We start from the raw sequence: 19,810 nt of genomic DNA on the forward strand, positions 1-19,810 counted from the left end.
GTCCTCTTCCTCATTGTTGCAAAGCTAGAACATCTTGCACAGTTTTGGAGGAATAAGAAAAACAAAAAGATACCAGCAAATCAACCTTATCCCCTTAAATATCAGGGAAGAATGCATTCCCCTTAGTGCCTTCCACAATAGTCTGTTATCACGAAGGAGGGACTCTACCCCAGCTTGCTCAAAAGAAAAAAGGGAGGGAGCAGAGGGCAGCCCCTGGGGAAGCTCCAGCGGCCTAAACCTATTTCCATCTGAAGTTCTTTGCAGTCAGTGCCTGGATCAGGCTAGGTACCCTCTGGAGAAGTTTTGCTCCAGGTACATCAGTTTCTGCTGCTGTTACTAAGCTGTACCAAAACGCTCTCGTCTTTTCCGTACGCCACAGGGAACCCAAAATGCATTCCGGGAGCCAAATGAATGACTCGGGTATTTCTTTCTTACTCCAGTGACTCGAACTGCGTGCTGCTTGCAGCACTGCGAAACCAAACCTGGGACGGACTCGGCAAAAAAGCCCTTCTGCGCAGCGGCAGAGGAACCACAAGCGGCTCCGCACATTCACCGCGGCGACGCGACGGGTACGGCTGCGGCGCCTGGCGCAGGGCCTTGCTCCTGGCTGCTCGGGGCGCACCCGAGCAGCAAGGGGGTCTGTGCTCAGGGGGGGCCTGGCCCCCCGACTCGGGGGCGAGGGCCTGCCGAAGCAGCGCCGGAGGACAGGGCAGCGTCCCGCTGCAGCACGGTGCCGTGGCCCCACGGGAGCCTTGGCGGGGAAGGAGCCGGGTTCCCCCCGCCGCAGAGGTGCCGGAGCACGGCCCCCTCCTCGGCGTGCCCCGCCTTCGACCCGAGCCGCGTTCGGCTCCGCCGTCGCGGGGCCGGCAGGGCGCCGGGCTGCCTGCCCACCCCGCGGGCCGGGGCTGCCCCGGGCAGCGCGGCGCCTTCCGGCCCCCCCGCCCCCGCGGGGCCGCTCCCCGCCGGCGGGGCCGCGCAGCCTCCGCTCCCCCCCCCCGGCGCTCGGCGCCCACCCGCCGCTTCCAGGAAGCCGCCCGGCCCCCGCCCCGGCCGCGCCGCGCCGTCTGGGGCCGCCGCCGCCCCGCGGGCTGCCGGCGCGGGGCCGGGGGAGCGGCGGGGGGGGGGGGGGGCGGCCCTGCGGCTCGCCCCGCCTGGGCGGGCTCGCCGCCGCGTCCCCGGCCCGCCCGAGGGCAGCAGCACCGGGGCGCGGAGAGTGCCCTGGGACGAGTAACCCCGCCCCGGCTTAAAGGCGGGGGTGCGGGCCCACGGGGGAAAGAGGGAGTGGGGAGCGGCAGGCACGGGCTTGTTCTGCGGCATTTCTGTAGTGTAATTACACAAGGTTGAGCGAGCGTTTCCGACTGAGAAGTAATCGCTGTCGTTACCCCGAGCTCCACTACGCGACCTCCTGATCTGTATGTTCAAAATGCCAAGCCCAGTGTAGGAGCAAAGACTCAAAAGATCTAATTCTCAGTCTAAAAGAAAATCCTTTTAGAGACAGAGTGTGTGTGTGGCTGGCGATCTGCAGTGCTGAGAACCTACAGCTCCCATATGAAAATCAGCTCACAATGCTTCCATGTTTTATTTTTCCCTGCCGCAGGATCTGTCCGTTGTTCTTGTCGCCGTCCGTCACTAACTCAAGCTGAGTCCACGCAGCCTTGTGAGAGTGTCTCCCCAGGAGCCATCCAGGGTGTTGGGGCTGCTGCTCCTGCTTCAGAGAAAGGGAGTTGAAACGTGCCCAAGGTCAGCCAAGGAAACCTGCACTAGATTAGCACCCGAATCATTCTTTCTGGTCACAGAAATGCTAATTTCATCAACCAGCATCTGAGCAGAGCCTCGAACGATATGGCTGTATGGAAGATGTAGGTATTTCTGGTGTTGGTCCTACTCCATTAAGCTCAGTGGTAAATTTCATTGGCAGTGGAATGAGATCTAACCAAATATTTTCTTTGGGTTTCGTTCTCATTTCCCTAATGTTGTTTTATGTAAAACTGATTTAAGCGAGAGAAAAATTAGACTTTTTATTTATTTAATTCTTCTATAAAATATTTTTCAAATTGTTGTGGAATTATTCAACAAAAATGCTGATTTCTTGTAACAGACTGGAATATCTCAAATGAATGTCAAACTTTTTTTTTTGTGCAATCCCTCATTTCTGTGTTCTTTAGAGCAGGAGTAGGAGATAATAGGGCTGGAATGTCCTTCTTGATTGGTCCTGGTAGTTCTCTGTGTCAAGCAGGATAAAACTCCAGCTAATCCTGCCATAAATTTAGGTATTCCTAATCCTCCAGTATTCCCACTTTTCTTCAGGCATTAGACATGTAATCAGTCCTGTGCCAAAAAAAGAATATTAAAGAAAAAGTTGGGACTGTAAGTAGCTATAAAAAATGAAAAAAAGTAGAAGCTGCCCAGCATTGCTCAAATTCAGATGGTTTTAATACCTCTCCCCTCCAACCTGTCTGGCTCTGCGGTCCCTTAGCACAGGAAGATTTCTATCTGGGAGCATACACAGATGTCTCTTGGGGCTGTTCGCGTAGCTCAGTGCTCTTAATATAGCGGTATAGTGGTGCTTTGCCCCCTCTTATTGTAGCGTCTGTGAAAGGTTTTTATCTCCGCTGTCTGTAAGTTCGGTAGAACTGGACAACTACCCCCAGCTAATGTATGGGGCTAGTGAGACAAGGGAGCCAGCTGTGGCAGTTGGAGTTACTCAGTGTATCCCCTCGGGATCTAAACAGAAAAGAGTGGTTATGAATGAGAAGGGACCTCTTGAGAACTGCTGCCCCACAAGCAGGAGCCCAGTTTTAAGACGGGCTGCTGCTTGTAAAGGTGTGTGTTATCCCTTCTTCCCTGCGGAGCTGAGGTGGGGGAGTCTGCTCTGCAGTCCTCCAGCCAGAGCTGCCGCAGGGACGGGAACTGCTCCGCAGGACATGGAAATCGGTAGGGAGGACAGGGCACAGAGCGGGGGAGTGGGCAGAAGGAAGCAGAGCTCAGAGCAGCTTCTCCAAAATAAAGGAAGAACTAACGCTGCTTTGGGGAGGGAAAATCTATAGGGGGTGGATGTCCCTGCTGCTAACAGCGAGTGGAAAATGCATTCCTGTCAGCCTGCACGGTGGTATTTTGCTATGGTCTGCTCCACGGCTGTTACACTCCTTTCTTGATGCCTTATCAGTAATTGGTGTCATGTGATCCTTTGCAAAAGGAGCATTTCTGCCTCCTGCTTCCTAGCTTGTGTTGAGTTTGTTCGTTCCCCTCCTGCTTAGCCCGTGGCTTGTATTACTGATAGGTTTGAAGAAGTGAGTTCATTTTCCTCTTCTAGGTTATATTTATTTCTTCAGGATTTATCACTTTGATGTATGTACACGTTATGAGGTGCTGCGCTTCTTGGCCAGTGTTTTGCTGGGGGAGTCTGTTATTCTTGCTGTGCCTTGAAATGGATTTGTGGGGGGGTGTAATTTTTTTATTGTTGAAGAAAAGGCAACGAAAGGAAACCACCTCAGCCTATGAAACTTCTCCAACACAGTGAACTTGGTGCTTAGAGTTGCTAAATGGCCACTCCGTGTAACAACAGGCTGCGAATTATCGAAGTGAACCGTGGAAATACGGTTAGCTATTGGTGTAACAAACTGGTGGTTATTTTCAAGGCATTTGGCTTTTCTCAGGTAGCAGGGACCTGGAAATTGGAAGCCAGTGCGGGGTATCGACAGTGTACGTGTGACTGCTGCACACTCAGAAAAAGCCCAGTGACTGCAGTTCTCATACCAAGTTAGGAACACTGCGTAGATATTCCTGCTGTCCCCTGGACACGTCGACATGGGACAGGAGACTCATGGGCAGACTTTGGCTTACCATCCCTTTACTAGAGGGTGGGAGCATCCAAAGAAAAGGACCTGTAGGATTTTGAATAGGAGCTGTCAAGGAGGGTACAGACAGAATGCAAGGCGAAGTGCAGCCACCGTTCCCAGCTCTGGGCTGGAGTGGTGGTCAGTGCCTCACACTGCGTGTTTCTAGAGAATGGGGTCTGCCTGCTTGAGTATCTGTGGGCTCTTCCATCCCAACCATCCCCGTTCTGCTGGCCTGTTTGGAGCCAGCTCAGGGAACCACCTCTGTGCCCCACAGGCACAAAGACGTTGGCCTGACCTTTCCGCCACAGGGTATTTTCTCCCACTGGGAATGCTCTGTGAACCATATATCTGGTATGTCTTTCTGGATGATGTGGAGGCTTTACAAGCAAGCTGACTGCTGCGAGGAGGCCACAGCCACGCAGCTCCCAACTTTGGTTTTTATAAACACCAAAATAGATAATGGGGAAAGAAATAGAAATAAAAAAGCTGACTGCTTTTGATTAGGAGCAGCCCTGCTTCAGTCTGCACTAAAAGCATTCATGTTTGCTTAACAGCACAAATAATTAATCATGTGAAAGTGGATTCCTGGACCAGGACAAGATGGCAGGACCTTTTACTTGCTCCCACAGGTCCATTTCTGGTGGGTTCCACTAGCATCTTGCTGGCATCCTCTGGGGGGTGAAGCCTGTAGAAATGTCCAGGGATTAGTGAAATGGTTCCTTTGTGATCAGGCTCACTGTGTGTTTCCCTATTGTGTCCAGTCTGTGGGAGGTCGCTGCCTTTTGTGCTTGGGTGCTGCTAAAATAAGATTGTGGGAGTCTCTCTGTAAATTTGTGAATCAAAATGACCAACCTGACTGGACTTAGGGACAGTGGTTTTATGACTGATTTTCACACTTGGCAGCAAAATATCTCTCTTCTTTGCTTAGCAAACAGTGGGTTATCTGGTGTAAAAACAAGTGTCATCTGCAAGTTCTACCAAGGGCCTATGAAATTAGGGTTTCTTGACTGTATTCCCAGCCTTTCTACCAACTCCCCGTGAGCCTGTGCACCTATAGAGTGGGGGCAGACATCCAGATATGCCTTGCAGGAATGAAGAAAGTGATGTTTGATTGAGAAATGTTTGTGCTGTGAGGTGCTCAGATGAAGGATGTAGCTGTGAACAGTTCTTACTGCTCCTATTAGACCCGGCTAGCAGAAGGGAGAAATAGTTCTATGCTGCCTTGCTTTAAATGGGGCAGAGTACAAGGCACAGCTACAAATAAAAACTGCTTAGAATTATTTCTTTTTTCTCTTCACCTGCAGAGAAACTGGCCCCGACTCTACTGTCGTGCTGGTGTGGAAGAACAGTTCAGCTGGTGTCAGGGGATTTCCATTGACATAAATCTAGCGTAAGTAGGAGTATCATGGGGCTTTATACTGGACATTGTCCGCTTTCCAGCGTGAATATGTGGACTTCTCTCAAGCAGACAGGCCTGAACAGGCTGCTGCTTTGTCCTTGCCCTTGATTTTTCTTCTATTTGCCTGTATTATTTAACTCTGTAAATTTCAGATTTCTGTTCCATAAATGCAAATGGAGGTGGGCGTTAAAATAAGCCTTGATAAAACATTTTAGAGAGACTTTTCCGCTTGCCACTGATCATCCCTTCCAAATTGGCAATAATATATAGATTTTGCTATCCATAGGCAGGCAGCTTTATCATAATTGACAATGATAATTTTATTAAATTTTTCACAGCATTTTGAAGTGTTGCAAACTTCCTGCAGAACAAATGATCCCCTACCCTGAGGAACGTTGCAGCAAAGGTACATCTGATAAAGAATATTGAATTAGACTGAGATGTGAGTGCATAAGGTCAAGCTTGCTATTCTGCTTTCATACAACTTTTCCAGAAGCTCCCACAATAGTAAATAATAACGATTACCTAATTAACTGTAAGGCATAATAGCAGCTTTCATCAAAGATCTTAAAAACTCTTTGAAAAGTGGATTTTGCAAATGTAGAACTGCAGCTTGGTTTCTATCAGACAATGTGGAACTTGCCAAAGGCGTACACAGGGGAGTGCGTAGCAAAAAGGGATTGAATTCCTGCTGCGTGCAGCACTGTCCAGTGCCTCATTTTTGTGGGTGGTTGTGCCACACAGTTCACACAGTCGCCAGACATCCTGCCCACAGTGTGCCTTCTTGTCTGCCTGCCTTTTTTGTTTGTGTGACCTAGAGCCCTGGGTAGTGTCTTTCAGGCATTTCTCTGAGACAGGTACTCCTAGAAACTTAGATCTGGCTGTAGAGACTTTTTTCTTATGAGCAAGGGTTGTGTTGTCAGCACCCAGGGAGCAGCCTTGCAGGATAACCTTACACCTGAAATTTGCAAGATCAGAAAGATTCTGAGCACAGTGTGCACTGATGGCAAATGCAGCTCACACACAGTCATGCTCGCAGGCAACAATGTGTGGAGTATCTTGAAACATTTTCAAGATTAGAAGAAAACATTTACTGCTGGTCCCCTTCTAGACCATTCTGGTTTTTATTCCAAAAGAGATGTGGAAGCAGCTTCTCTAATACAAATGTATTTATTGTGGGTTTTCCCTCCCCCTTGTCATTTCTGCCAAGAAAACTGGAGAGCTGTGGTCAATGGCATCACTGAAGGACACGTGGGCTGACAGTAAGTTTGCTACAGCAAATATTGCAGTCTTTTCCAACAGAGGCAAAGCAAATCACACGTTGTCAGTGGTACTGCAGGTCAAGCATGAATTTTTGCCAGCTTCCCTAGTCTAAGCAGAAACAGAAATCCAAGCAGTGAAGGGAGACAGAAAAGGTGGTTGAGACTAGCTGCCTGCTTAGAGCTGCCTATTTAATTTAGTTACCTACTTATGTCTATTTTTCTATACTTGTTTCATTTTTTTCTTGTTTTTTTTTTTTTAAATGCACACAGTCTCCCAGTTTTCTGTTGTTATAGTGAGGAGCTTCATTCTGTGCCCAGCACCAAAGCTCTCCCTATGGTGGTACATAATAATGGCCACCACTTTTTCCCTTCCCTTCTTACCAATCTATTGCATGTAGTATTCCAGCTCGGCTCAATGCAGATTTGAAACCATTACCTTCTGCTCAGTGATTTCGTGCTGTCTGGGAGGAGCAAGAGTAGAGAACCCCCTTAATCCCTCTTCCTTTTGGTCAAAGAGGAGGGGCAGCGTAAATGAGAAAGTTGGTCTTAGCTGAGACCCTCTTTTCCCTGCTTCATTTCTCTCCCTTCTCATATCTGCTGTCCTTTCTATTTCCTTTTGCTGTATTTCCTGCTCTCTGACCTGTGTTGTAGTGTGTCTCTGGTGACCTCACTCTCTTCTCCCTGCCACTCCTCTCTGTCTGCGACAAGGCGCTTCAGAGACCAGGGGCCCCATACAACTGACTGAGAAGCCTGTGGAGTTGTCCCTCCTCTTTCCAGCAGCGATTATGGCCCAAGGGGCTTTAATCACTTTCGTTCATTCTGCACACGGAGAGTAGAGCAGCAGAAACTCACAACACGGGAAAGAGAGGGAGAGAATTGGCTGAGGAAGAAAAGGATGGGAGGAGAGGGATGGATTTCTGTCTTTATCCATGAAGCTGGAGACTTCCCTGTTTATGAAATGAAGGCCCTCTGACCCATGGAGTCAGTTCCCTCCAGTTCAGACAATGTGGTTCTGCCAGGCCTTGCTGCACCCGTTTTGTAGCTATAAAGCCTTTGCATTCAATTCTATCAGACTGGCTCTTTCCCAAAGATATTAAATTCACATAAGGAATAAAAGCGTTTTACAGTGCTAGAGCTGTTTGTTCCTCGGAAGTCCTAGAACTTCATGGGTGGAAGGCAGTGACTCCAGGAGACTTTAGGAAAGCCATTTGTCTCCAAAATAATCTGAGACAAGAAAGTGGAAAGTATGATCAGACTTATATAAAAGAGCAAGAGTTTGAAAATATACTGGGAGAGTAGGAGAGGTTAGGGCTGAGAGGCCAAAATATTTTTAACAGGCCTGACTAGATAGGTGCCCAGAGGTTTCTAGCGTTGTGCTGAGTTAGTACTTCATGGTGTGGTGCAAAGTTGAAGGGCGGGAAAGGAGCTCTGAATGCTCCCGTTTGGAATTAGTATCTCCTGTTCTTCTCTCCCTGAGGGGTCTGTGGCATACCGCTCAAATGCATGGAGGGCAACTGTCTTCGGTCCTGCTACCGTGTGCCAAGAAAAGGGATAATGATGGCATGAGCAGGGTATGTATGGGGATGGTTGGCTCTGCTCAGTGAGACAGATAGATCAGTGAACAGCTAAGAACAGAAGAACTTTCCAGAAGTGTGTGTGTCTGGCAACAGTGGGGTAAGAAAAAGGCAAGTATTTCTAGACTGGCCTTATTTGGTGGAATTCCTAGGATCGTCCACGGAGGAGAAGAGTGGGAAGCAGCTGTAGAATTAAAGAATAATGCATACCTGGAAACCCAGCACTCCATTTCACAAGGAAGCAGCCCCTTTTAGAGGGGCTACGCAAATGTTTCCAACTTACTGGAGAGCCTAAATTTGAGAGCTTTCTTGGGGGGTGAAATCTCCTGGCTGTGTTACTAGCACCTGCTCCTGGAGTGTGGAGAAGCTCTATGTGTTAGATGTAGAAAGGTTTCAAGGTACAACAGGCCCAGAAATGCTTTCCTCCTTGCACGCGTGAGATATTGTGATTAAAAATGCTCCCACAGAGAGGAAAATAAAACCAACGGCCCAGGAACTCCTTGAAGAAAGATATTTATGTCCTAAGTTGTAAAACTAGCTAAGCTCCCCAAAGAAACAGCAGTAACAGAATTTAGCTGTTGGAACCCAAAGACGCATTGTTCTGATTTAATAATTAATGTGGAGTTAATTGAGGCTTTTACTGAAGTGAAACAGGATAAAAGAAACCCGCCAGTCTGGACGCCATGCTTCCTTGAGAACAAGTTCATTCTGTTCCCCTGTGACCCCCTTCCCACTCCCTCTGCCACACGCCGCTCGCCATTGCCCCCAAATCGGTGCAAAGCGCGACCACTTCTGCCCTTCTGTACACAAAACAGGAGGCAGGGAGATGGCCACAGCGGTGTCTGGGTGTGGGGAAGGGGGAGCCACGAGAGAACCAAGTCTGGTGGTGAATGGAGCTTTCCTCCTTCCCTCTCCTGGGCTATTGTTTGACAGGGATTTTCCATATATGCACTGGCTTGGGAATTACTGAGCCATGCAGCAGTTGCAAAGAATGCCTCCAAAAGGCAGCAAAACAGAGAGACACGCAGGGAGAAGCTGGCTCCGTGTTATCTTCAAGAAAGTAAATAATGACACGGGTTTATGGCTTACAATTTAGTGCTTTAGAAATTGAGTTACACAGAATGTATCCAGAACAAAATGGGTTTTAACCCCTTGGAGTATGTGCAATGTGAATAAATCCTACTTGGGTTTGTTGGGGATAAAGGGCAAAATTTTGGTGTCAGAGTTGTTAGTAGAGAATGCAGTGATCAGAGAACATTTCAGATTAGGGCATGGCTGCTAGTTTTTAGATCCTCTGGAAGAAAGGCTGGAGTGGCCTGCATCTTACTGTGGTCAGTAGGAGTCTTTATACCAACTTCATGGACCTTTGGGTGAGAATTTATCGGCCTACAAGGAAGGAAGACCTGTTTTCTGATTATAACAGTGCTGGGGGAACATAAGGTGCTAGGACAGATGAGTCTTGGAGTAGATCTGCCCTAAACTCTGTTCCATGCAGTCTCCAGCCCTGGGTCTGTGTTTCGTGGCTTTTGTTTCAGCCTGCTGACAGGTTGTGGTATGTTGGTAGAGAGGTGAGGGAGTTCTGCTGAGAAGGAAAGGGTGCAAGAAGAGTGTCTGAGAAGGAATGGGTCCTTCCTGTCTCTTGATTCTCCTTTCCTTCCCTTCACCCCCTCCTGTGTGGGGCTCCTGCTACTTTCATTCCCCCGATCTTCATCTACTTAGAAACTGGAGGAACAGCAACAACTGCTGGAAGTCCATGAGATTGTGACCACTTAGCAGTTTGCAAAACAGACCTTGAATATTACCACCAAAACTGTAAGCCCTGCGACTCCAAGCAGCCAGTGGTGTGTGGCGTGGGAAGTTCAGACTCTTCTGTCCCAAGGACTTGCTCTGGAGATAGCTAAGCTTCTGAGATCCAGTGAAGCCTGCTCAACACAATTCCTCTTACAGCATGAGGGAACGGAAGTCAAGGGAACCCAAGGAAACCAGGGAGACTCTGCTGTTTAGCTAATTTTTTTTTTTAACCAAGTTTGGTGAGGAGAGGGGAAGCAGGGGCACTGGCTGGGACTCAAGCCTTCATGCACATGCAAAATCAAGATTATACACAAACATTGAATGTGTTTTACCTTCTTCCTCGTCCCCATCCTGTTATTCAAGTGGTTTGTTAGGGAGGTCCTGTAGTGGTGGCTAGAAGAATTACTCCAGCAATGCTGAGCCAGAGTTCAGTTCGCCCTCAGTTTCCATTTTCAATTGCTGCTTTCAGTTTACCATCCAAGGTCTCTGTTTTGCATCCCTTTGCACTTTCAGACCAACCATTCTCTCCTCTAACATACTGCAGAGGCAGGAGTGCCTTAGCATTCGTTTTGCCTGACGTTCCAGTTGAGGCCTTGTTGCCTTAGTTGGAAGTGGGATTATATTAGAAATGTGGGAGGACCATTGCCCATATTCCCGTTTAGTAACTGTTTTTCAGCACCTGCCTCTGAGGTGGAACTTTTTATTGAAGTTTTCCCTTTATTATTCTAGGTTCACCAAACACAGTGAGTGACAACTCCTGCCTGAGCAGAAGAAACTTGGAAAGCAAAGCTCCTCTGCATTGCTGATGCTCGATGGGATCGTCAACAGGAGTGAGGTATGCAACACTTCTTTCTCATTTGGATTCAGACTCTCTTTGGGAGTGGGAATGCTGGAACGTTGCGTCCTTTTCCCTCCAAGTAAGTAAGGTGACATAAACGATTAGTAAGCTTGCACAAAGTGCTTTTTCACCACCTCTAAGTCCACACATCTGTAACCCTGAAAACCACCTAGGATGTCATCTCCGATGTATATGCTGTCCTTACAACACTTGTCTCCAGACCTTCTTAGAGTTTTCATGCTGGAGACAGTCACTAGACACCTTAAACCTTGACCAACTGTCCCTTATGTCTGAATATGCATTTTAGAAAATTAAGTGTATCACATGTCTGCTACAGAGCAAGCAGTGCATGCACATTCAGGAATCTACTGCGCTCCCCCCTTCTGCTCCACATGAATTGGAAGGAGTTAGGGAATGCTGCCAATGACAGAATTTGCACGGAGAAACACAGTGGTAAACTGCTGCAAATGCATGCACGACAGATGTCGGTTTGGGATCTGGCAGTATGCAGGACATAAGCATTCTGATTATGGAACGGGAACTCTGGATAAAACTACACAGCCAGTTAAAGTACCATTTAAAAACTGCTTTTATACCCTGAAGAGATTAGTGTCTGTCACTTCGGCTTTTACTTGAGAGTCTAATAGCTGGCAATTTAATCCCTTGTTCAGAGAAGTAATTATTGTTCATATAAATAGGTCTGTTGGAGTCAGTGAGCTGATCTCGCTGTGGGGAGGGACAGTCAGCTTTACCAATCCGAGTCTCTACAGGGTTGTCCAGTGAACGATGTAGTATTTAGTACATGTAGCAATGGTGGGGTGTATTACATGTTTTCAGTGGTAGTCTGTGGAAATACTCAGGACGTAGCCCTTCCGCGGTTTTGTCTACATGTGAGATATATGTCTGCATCAGCCCCTTGCCAGTGATGGATTGGATGGCAGGATGTGGTTCTTCATGAAACCGGTATTATGCAGGGTGAGCCTACTTTGGAGCTGGGATCTCAGTCTCCAAACCCCACAGGTAGTTGCCGCTAGACCACCCGACAGGGTTTTGATGAAGGAGTCTGGAGCTGTAGTTTTGCCCACTGAATAGAAACATGTGTCGAGCTTCAGATTCATTCATTTTTAACTGTTAAATAATTAGATGTGATTTCTGTGGCTTGAAACAAGTGAGGTTTGCAGGAATTTATAATGCGTTGATTCTTTACTGCCTGTACCAGCTGGCAGCTGGGTCTGAGGGGGACCCTGCAGCACCCGCATCCTTATCTCTCCAAGAGCATTCCTGGCAGTGGTGCTGGGGCTGTGATGCCAGGCCAGAAAGCAGACATGTGCAGCAGCAGAGCTGTAATTACTTTCCTTCCTCCCACCTCTATGTGGGGAACTCTATCAGCCATCAAGTGAAAACATTGCAGCACACAGCACATCTCTGAGGGTGGAAAAGGGGCGACTGGGCGCTTGGCAAAAGAGGAAGGAGCGTGAAGAACAAAAACTGAACATAATCACATACTGCTTGAGCCAAAAGCCCGTATCACAGATTAGAACTGTGCCGTAGGACACTGAACTCTTGCTCCTCTGTGACCCTTAAGTTCTTGTGATTGTGTTTTCATTTCTGGTTTTTGTTTTGCTTTTTTTGTTGGTAGTGGTTTGTTTTTTACCATTGTCACTTCCTCTGGGGATTTATTGATTCTGCATTTGGGTGAGATTTTGAACTGCAGTTGGTGCTGCTTTAGCTTTGTTTCCATTGAAGATAATAAGCTGGCCTAATTCTGTTCACAGCATACTAGCTTCAGTATGGATGGAGTTGTGCCAGTATTGGTAGTTTTGGACAATCATTTGCAAGTGTGTGCCAAACCGCTGGAGGGTTTGCCGTTTAGAAACACAGGAATTAGAAGAAAAGAATGGGTCCAGCGATCCCGTTCCTAAACTGGTCATTGTATGACCTTAGGCAGCTCATTTCATTCCTTTGTGCCACAATTTATGTATCAAAAAAATAGGGGTAATATCTATTTACCTCTTGCAATAGATTGGGAAATCTAATAAATGTTGGCAGTGAGCTTTTGGTCCTGTAAAAGCAACAGGGAACAGTAAAAGACAGTATTATTTACAAATTCATGTTTCATTTTTCATATAATTGACATTGTTATGGTGCTATTTGGAATTAAGCTGATGCTAAATAGTTCACTGAAACAGGATTCAACAGACTCTTGATCCTGCCGTGTGGAAGGTTCTAATGTGAGTCAAATGCAGAGTTTCTCTTTCATTTGCTTAGGTGGTTGAATTAAGCCTTGTTAGACATGCAGCCCCAGACGGGTCACATTGTGTGGCTTCCATAGATCACACTGACCTGTTCTCTGTTGTACCGCCCGTCTTCTCTGCGTTAGGCATGTTAGATACAGCCCTGGGGGCCACACAGAGGTTGACCAGGTGGCCTTTGACTGTGTCCTCTGTCTTTCTGTAGGTGATTCTGTGGTTTTGGCTTGGTCAGAGTAGAGAAGGGCATTGATTGTGCTGTGCTTTTATATGAAAACCGGTCCATAAACAAAATAAATCGCAGACCCAGCTGGAGCTGGAGCTGTGAAAGCAAGCAGCACTGGAAAATGAGCCTTATTTAGGGAGATTTATTGAAATGAGCCGTATACTCACACCAGTGTATATTATCTCTGTGTGTGTATGCTTACCTGTATCTGTACATGTGTGTATATTAGAAAGGTACAAATCTAATGATCATTGAGTAACCATATAAAGCTTTAGGGAATAAATGAACATAAATGACAAGGAAAGTATTTCCTTCCCTAATGAGGAAATGAAAATAAATTTAAAAAAAAAGGAAAAAAAAAAGAAAACACACAAACATACATTCTAGGAACAGAACACTGTCAGCTGGACTTGAGGCGCAAATAGGGGACATATCTGGCTCCCAAGGCTTTCTCAGGACTATGGTCTGCCATCCCTAGAACATCTAACTGGATGAGGAGAGCAGATCCCAGATGAAGTCTCCTTCTCAAGGTCCCACAGAAGGACCCAGAGGGCGAGGGCACATGTGCATCAAAGAGAAACAGGTGGAATCATGCTATACAGAGGGGGAGAATTTAATGCAGGTTTTGAAACACTCAAAAAGGGATTAATATCCATAATTAAAAAAAAAAAAAAAAATCTGCTGTCCATTAGAAAATCCTTTGCCTCCCTGCAGGAGAGAGGAGACTGGGAGCTGAACAGAATGTAGGATGTAAGAGCAAACTGTAACCAAGTGAATTAGTCTTAACTATAGTGAAAACAGCGCTTGTGTAAATGAGGCCCCTAAGGGCCGATAACCAAGCAGTAAAATGTTACAGGAGGGAAGTAAGTCAGGGCTATAAACCTGGAAAGTCAGGACTGGGTAGCCAGGATCTGGAGCATAAAACAGGCGAGATTAAAGGATGACAGATGAGGGCCGGGAAGGATGCATGAATCCTTACCAGCACAAGGATTCTGATTCCTGTGGCCTAAAGACAGGCGTGTTCCTCTGAGTATTGCCAGGTACCAGAAAATGACCGAGATGCCCACTGAGAACTTGTGAGGAGAGTAGAAGAGTGAGCGATGGACGATAAATAAAATAAGGAAATATAATCTAATCAACATTGAGTGTATTTGATTTAGGAGGACACCAATGAACAGAGAAGGGGAAGAAAGTGGCAGAATGAGAGTTGCTGTTGGATAGGACTGTGGCTTGAGTGAGATATAGTGCAAGCCCTAAATTATCATCATCATTATTTTTTGGCTGGGCTGTGTTGTGACATCAATACCAATTTACACTCTGGGTGAGCAGCACTTACTACCTTCTTGTCTTCATAAATTGTGCATTGTCCTTATTTATTTGCTTCCCTGTGCCCTTCCTCTCTTCCTGCGTTGCCTCTCTCCTTCTTTATAAGCATGATGGGGACGGTGTATCCTTGCTACGTCCTTGATGAGTTTGACATTTAATCCCAGTTATGGATCTCCAGCTCCACTCTCCTTTCTTATGTGCCAGGTGTAGGAATGTTCAACTTGTATTCTTTCTTGTGAGGAGGATGGTGTGTACAAAAGAGGGCAAGGCTGGCATTGCTCTTGATAGACCTGTTAGCAAGTGATTCTTTTATCATCATGCAGTTGTTATTTGCACGATACTTTGTGTTCCTCATGTCTAGCCAGTAGACATGTTGGCTTCTTCCTGACATGATGTGGTGTGTGTTTAAAGGTCATAATTTTTATACTTGCTTTCTCTCCAAACTTAGTAAGCCACCTCATATTGTGAAGTCCCACAAAAGTGCTGCTGTGGCATCACAAGGTGTCTTCAAAACTGCCTTCAAGTGTGGAAGAAGCAGGTTGCATCATGGCAACCTCAGCAGTGCCTGGAAGGGGGTCTGCTATTTTTGATGTATCCATAGGACAGCACTACTCAATCTTTTCACTGCGTGGACTAAATTCAAATAGAGCAATCATTCTGCAGGTCACCTACCTTCCCGGGGCATCCTTTTGATATACCTGTTAAGTGTCTATTGTTTTTCTTTGAGCATAATAGAGCAGCTGAGGAAAAAAAAAAACCCACATGATAACACTGACCGTATTATCTTAGCTAACTACAAGATATATCTTTCTGCTGTCCAAAAAGAGCATAGCTGGAGAGATAGAACACATTTGATTTCCCCCTCCCCCCACCCCCGTAAATCTGTGTTGGACTTTTCATCCTGCAGAAAACACAGCATTGAGGAAGGAAGTGTGGGAGAAGCATTAGTAGACAACAAAATCAAGCGTATCCCAAATAAAAGATCAGGCTTGAACTGTAAACTTTACTTCCCAAGCCTTTTGCAAAAACTCCATAATCTAAACAGCAGACAAACTGGAGAGCTTGATTGTGGGCCTTAAGAACAGTCTGTCCCAGACAAATGAATAGATCCCAGCTACAACAGAGTTCTCCAAGGCTAGAGACAGGTAACGTGCCCAGCCTGCTGTCGTTCACCATCCTCTTTCTCATCGTAACTTAAAAAGATTTAAAGATTTTCTTACCACTCTTCTGGCATGAACAATGAAGACCATCCATCTTGAGGAGGGGAAGAAGATCAATTCAGTTACCACGTTTCCTTGGAGGAGGACTTTTGCTCAGCTCCTTTCTGGAGTAAAGTTGGAGATGTGGCAGTCGTCTGTCTTTGTTTTCTCTCTGTGCTTTGTACTCTCTCTTTGTCTCTCTAATGTTGGAAAGAGCGATCAGCTTGGTGTAGCAGAAAGTGGATGAAGTGTTTATATAAAGATAGATGCCATATACTTTACCGGTCTCTTTTGTCCTGCATTGTGTGCTGAGGTCTAAAGGATTCATAGGTTGAATATCCACAGCCAGGTAACTAGGAAGGAGCCATGCAGAAGAGATAATGTTCCTTATAGCACACTGCCTATTTTTTTTATAAATACCTTTGAATACATATAATTAAAAGGAGCAAAAAGCATGCCCAGGATAGTGGGGGATTTTTTCCTATCTTACAGACTACCGGGTGAGCTTTTTGGGTACACTTTATCCTTGGTATAAAGGAGGGTAGGACAGCAACAAGGGAAAAGAGAAACAATGTCTGTCTGGATTACTGGTTCAAGTTCTTGCTAGCCCGAAGTCGCAGAGAGTATGAAGGGTTGAGCTGTGCATTCCTGGAAGACACGGGTCTGTGAGTGGTTAGCTGTTCTTGCTGTAGGCTGAGATTTTACAGCAGGATTTTTAGCTGATGTGACTTTTGATTTTTTTATATTAATTCCCACTATGTGACTTTGTAGGAGAAAGGGTGTCTGTAACCACTAACAAGAATAATTATGGAAGGAGAAGTAATCTTGATTTGGGAAGCTGATAAGCTGTCATGTCAATCAGTAGAGAGGTGGTTTTCACTGGTAGTTCATTCTAAACCACTGAATTTTACACTGAAACAGCCGAGTTGTGCACATGTTCTACTGTTCTGGCTTTGTGACTGGGTCGGTGATTAAACGAATTAGACAAAGTCCATTTGGAAAATGAATGTGTGCCAACTTCCTTTTTCAGTTTCATTTGAAACTCTGATATAAGTTAAACGGAGAAAAAAGTCTGGTTCAAAATGGGAAACCTTTTTTAGTTGCTTAAAATCACACACTAGATTGATCTGATATCCCTCAACATATGGGATAACTCTTAATCTCCTCATGCATTGAAGTTTGGCTGTCAGAGAGGGGCAGATGGTAAAACTGAAACTAACAGTTCTCCGAATTACCTGTTTGTGATGTTGCAGTGGATAGCTCTTTGCTGTGGCATGAGTGTGAAGAAGGAGAATAGAGCTCATACCGACTGGTTTATTTTCAGAGCATGGTGTCCACGTTCATGCACCCAAAGTTGTTCTCCTACAACAGAACCAGAGGAAGAAGGTGATAACAGCAGTATACTGTGAGCAAGGACTCGCACACAAAACCCCATTTAATTGAGAGGGGATTTCTTTCTTTGTAAGCACCGCTATTGCATATAAGGGTGCCGAAAACACAAAACTAACAGGGGTAAACTCAAGAGATAGTGATGGAGAGTGGGAGACCAAATTATTTTGGGAATGCGTCAGTCATTGTCTGTTACTTCATTTGGCACACAGGTGCCAGGTGATGGGCGATGTCACTATCAGGAAAAGGACAGAGACTCCTATGCTAAAAGATTACAGATTTAATCTAACAAAACCTGTCTCCTGTTTGCAGTAGTAACTCCAGTTCACAATTTCCCGTGTCCTATTGTGCACCTAGTTGAATGTTTGTTACTATATACAAGAAATACAAAGTTTCTTCCTGATTCTTGTATGATCAGTTCATGCTCTGATGCTTACAGCCAACAGAACAGAAAGTTGGGAATTTGCTTTTGGGAATCTGCTTTGCTGAAAAGAAAATAGATTCAGATAATGTATAAAGAACTTTGGTGCTGGTGCCTGCCTAGAGGAAACAGGCAAAGGAGGGACAGACTGGGGGAGGGAAAAAAAAGCCAATGACCTTATTTGGGGGTAGTAGATTTAATAATCTTGAATGGAATTACTGGTGAAGAATCTACATGCTCCTCTCTTTCCTGTAAAGGTTTTTCGTTTGTTGGTGTCCCCGTCGTCCGCCCCCCCCCCAGCCTGCCATCTTCTGCAGGATTATCAGCATGTAGACATTCTCCTAGGACAGCAGCTGCATGATGGTACCCTAGCTGTAAGGTCATGCCCTAGCATAATACATTATGAGACAGTGGGTTAGAATATGCTTAACCCTGTACAGGTGCAGAGGGAAGAAGATGGATGCAAGGAACGTTTTTCTGCTGCCTCTGTGCAGGGAGCAGGGAGGAGGCACCGTGTCTGAAACTCCTTTTACGCACTGTATGGTGCTGTGGGAATCTAGTCCAGACTAGAATGGAGTCTAGCCCCAGGCACAGTGCCCTGGGGAGCAGCTGCCAGTGGTGAGTCCTTCTTTAGCTTCCCTACCCACCCCACATGAGCAGAGATTTGCAACTGTAGCTTTTCCTACAGCTGTAATAATGCATACTAATTGCCAGGGTGCAGCAAAGAAAGCTGAACCGCCTGCCAAAACGATAGAGCAGCTCCTTTATTTCCATTTTCTGCCTGCACGAAGGTAGAGTAGGAATTAAAATCCTGCGGAGCACTCACACGCTCTCAGACTGCAGCTGAATGGTGGGTATATTTGAAACTTCACTGCTAACTCTGTGGTTTGTTTGATTTGGGGGAAGCAGGAGATACAGGCCTCTGTAGTGCCTCATGCAGAATAACATGCCTTTCCTTAAACGCTGCTTTAGTAAATATTCTGGGTAAATACTGGGTAAAAACTGCCACATTAGATTTTCCTGGAGGGAATTTTCTGGGATTTGTAACTGATCTTGGTGACAAGGGAAGCTCCCTACAGATAATGGCATAAGAGCAGTGTCGTTTCAGTTCTTACTGATGCCATGGTGTTGGACAAATATGAAAGAATAACTTGGCAAGAGGTGGTGGTTTGGTGGACAGTAGAAACCCCCCACACTAAAAAGAAAGAAAACCGGCAGCATTAACTTTTAAGTTTGTATTTTCCAACAATGAATGTTGAGCAGATGAAATATGCGATTAGTTTGCTGTGTTAAAGGACTGCAACCCTTTTCGTTTGTTGCTTGTCTGCATCAAGAACGTATTGGATTCATCATTTAATTTTAATTGGTGTTACAGAGAAATCACTCTTCCCAATTTTATTTCTAAATGTCAATCCACCTAACACATCTGTACGTGAATGGCCCTGCTGAATTCCCTAGCATCAGTACTGAGTGATTCTTAGCTGTATTAAATCATGAGGCCCTGGTCCTGCTAACAGTATTGCGTTGTGGATAGCTTTACTCAGGGATTAGCTGAACTGAGATTTGTAGACTCATCTGGGTAGAGTTGTTTGTAAACAACAAGTGTTTGCTAGACTTGAAGTAATAATGAAGTCAGTGGTGTGGTTCATTTACTTAATAGTAAACATTTCTATAATGCTGAAAATTTTGGGCATTGAATGCGATAAGGAGCATCTGAAAGGAATAGATTGATTTGTGCGTACTTCATAATACAGTTTTTGTATGTGAAAGATGCCTTAAACTAACCTGTGTTAAGTCACACTCTGTGGCTAAAAGCATCTAAGGGTATTTAGATTGTATTGTATAGGCAAGATCTCATTATTCAACACATTGAAAAAGCATCTAAATTTTGAATGTATGAATGTCAGGGCGGGGCCCAAAGCTGGGTGAGTCCGAAGACGTTACCTTCCGTTGGAGTACCAAGCACTGTCTGCTGCGGGAGGCAGGATGAATGCGGAACTCCTTGGAGCGGTGATGTGATCTAGGCGCAAATCTTCCATCCTTCTGCAAGAAGCAAAGCACACCTTTCAGACAAGTGACAAACACCCAATAATTTGTGCTTCTGACAGATGTGCCAACACTCGGCTAGCTCCTTGGCACTGTGGCAACCCAGTCTGCAATAGACACCAGCAACCCAGTCTGCAGCAGACACCAGGATTGCCCCATTCCCAGGCTCCCGTCCTGGTTGTGGCTTCTGTGGTGCAATCAACCTGGATCAGGGCAGAAGCATTTTTGCTGTGTCCGTGGTTGACTCGCCC

At 45.9% G+C, this 19,810-nt stretch overlaps 1 protein-coding gene across 4 annotated transcripts in view; it reads left to right on the forward strand.

Annotated features, from left to right (window-relative positions):
- Positions 1-500: 500 nt before the first annotated feature.
- SAMD11 (sterile alpha motif domain containing 11) overlaps positions 501-19,810 on the forward strand; it is a 187,930-nt gene continuing 168,620 nt past the window's right edge. For 3 of the 4 annotated variants that reach the window (XM_075437113.1, XM_075437116.1, XM_075437115.1), the window contains exons 1-5: positions 501-569; positions 1,598-1,859; positions 5,144-5,229; positions 5,577-5,644; positions 10,595-10,700. The gene's annotated coding sequence lies outside the window, so the exon portion shown is untranslated. Of the gene's footprint in view, positions 570-1,597; positions 1,860-5,143; positions 5,230-5,576; positions 5,645-10,594; positions 10,701-19,810 lie in introns of those variants that run through there. The other variant, XM_075437114.1, reaches the window with a different exon arrangement.

The sequence above is a fragment of the Opisthocomus hoazin genome, chromosome 16 (genome assembly GCF_030867145.1).
Source record: "Opisthocomus hoazin isolate bOpiHoa1 chromosome 16, bOpiHoa1.hap1, whole genome shotgun sequence".
NCBI lineage: Eukaryota > Metazoa > Chordata > Aves > Opisthocomiformes > Opisthocomidae > Opisthocomus > Opisthocomus hoazin.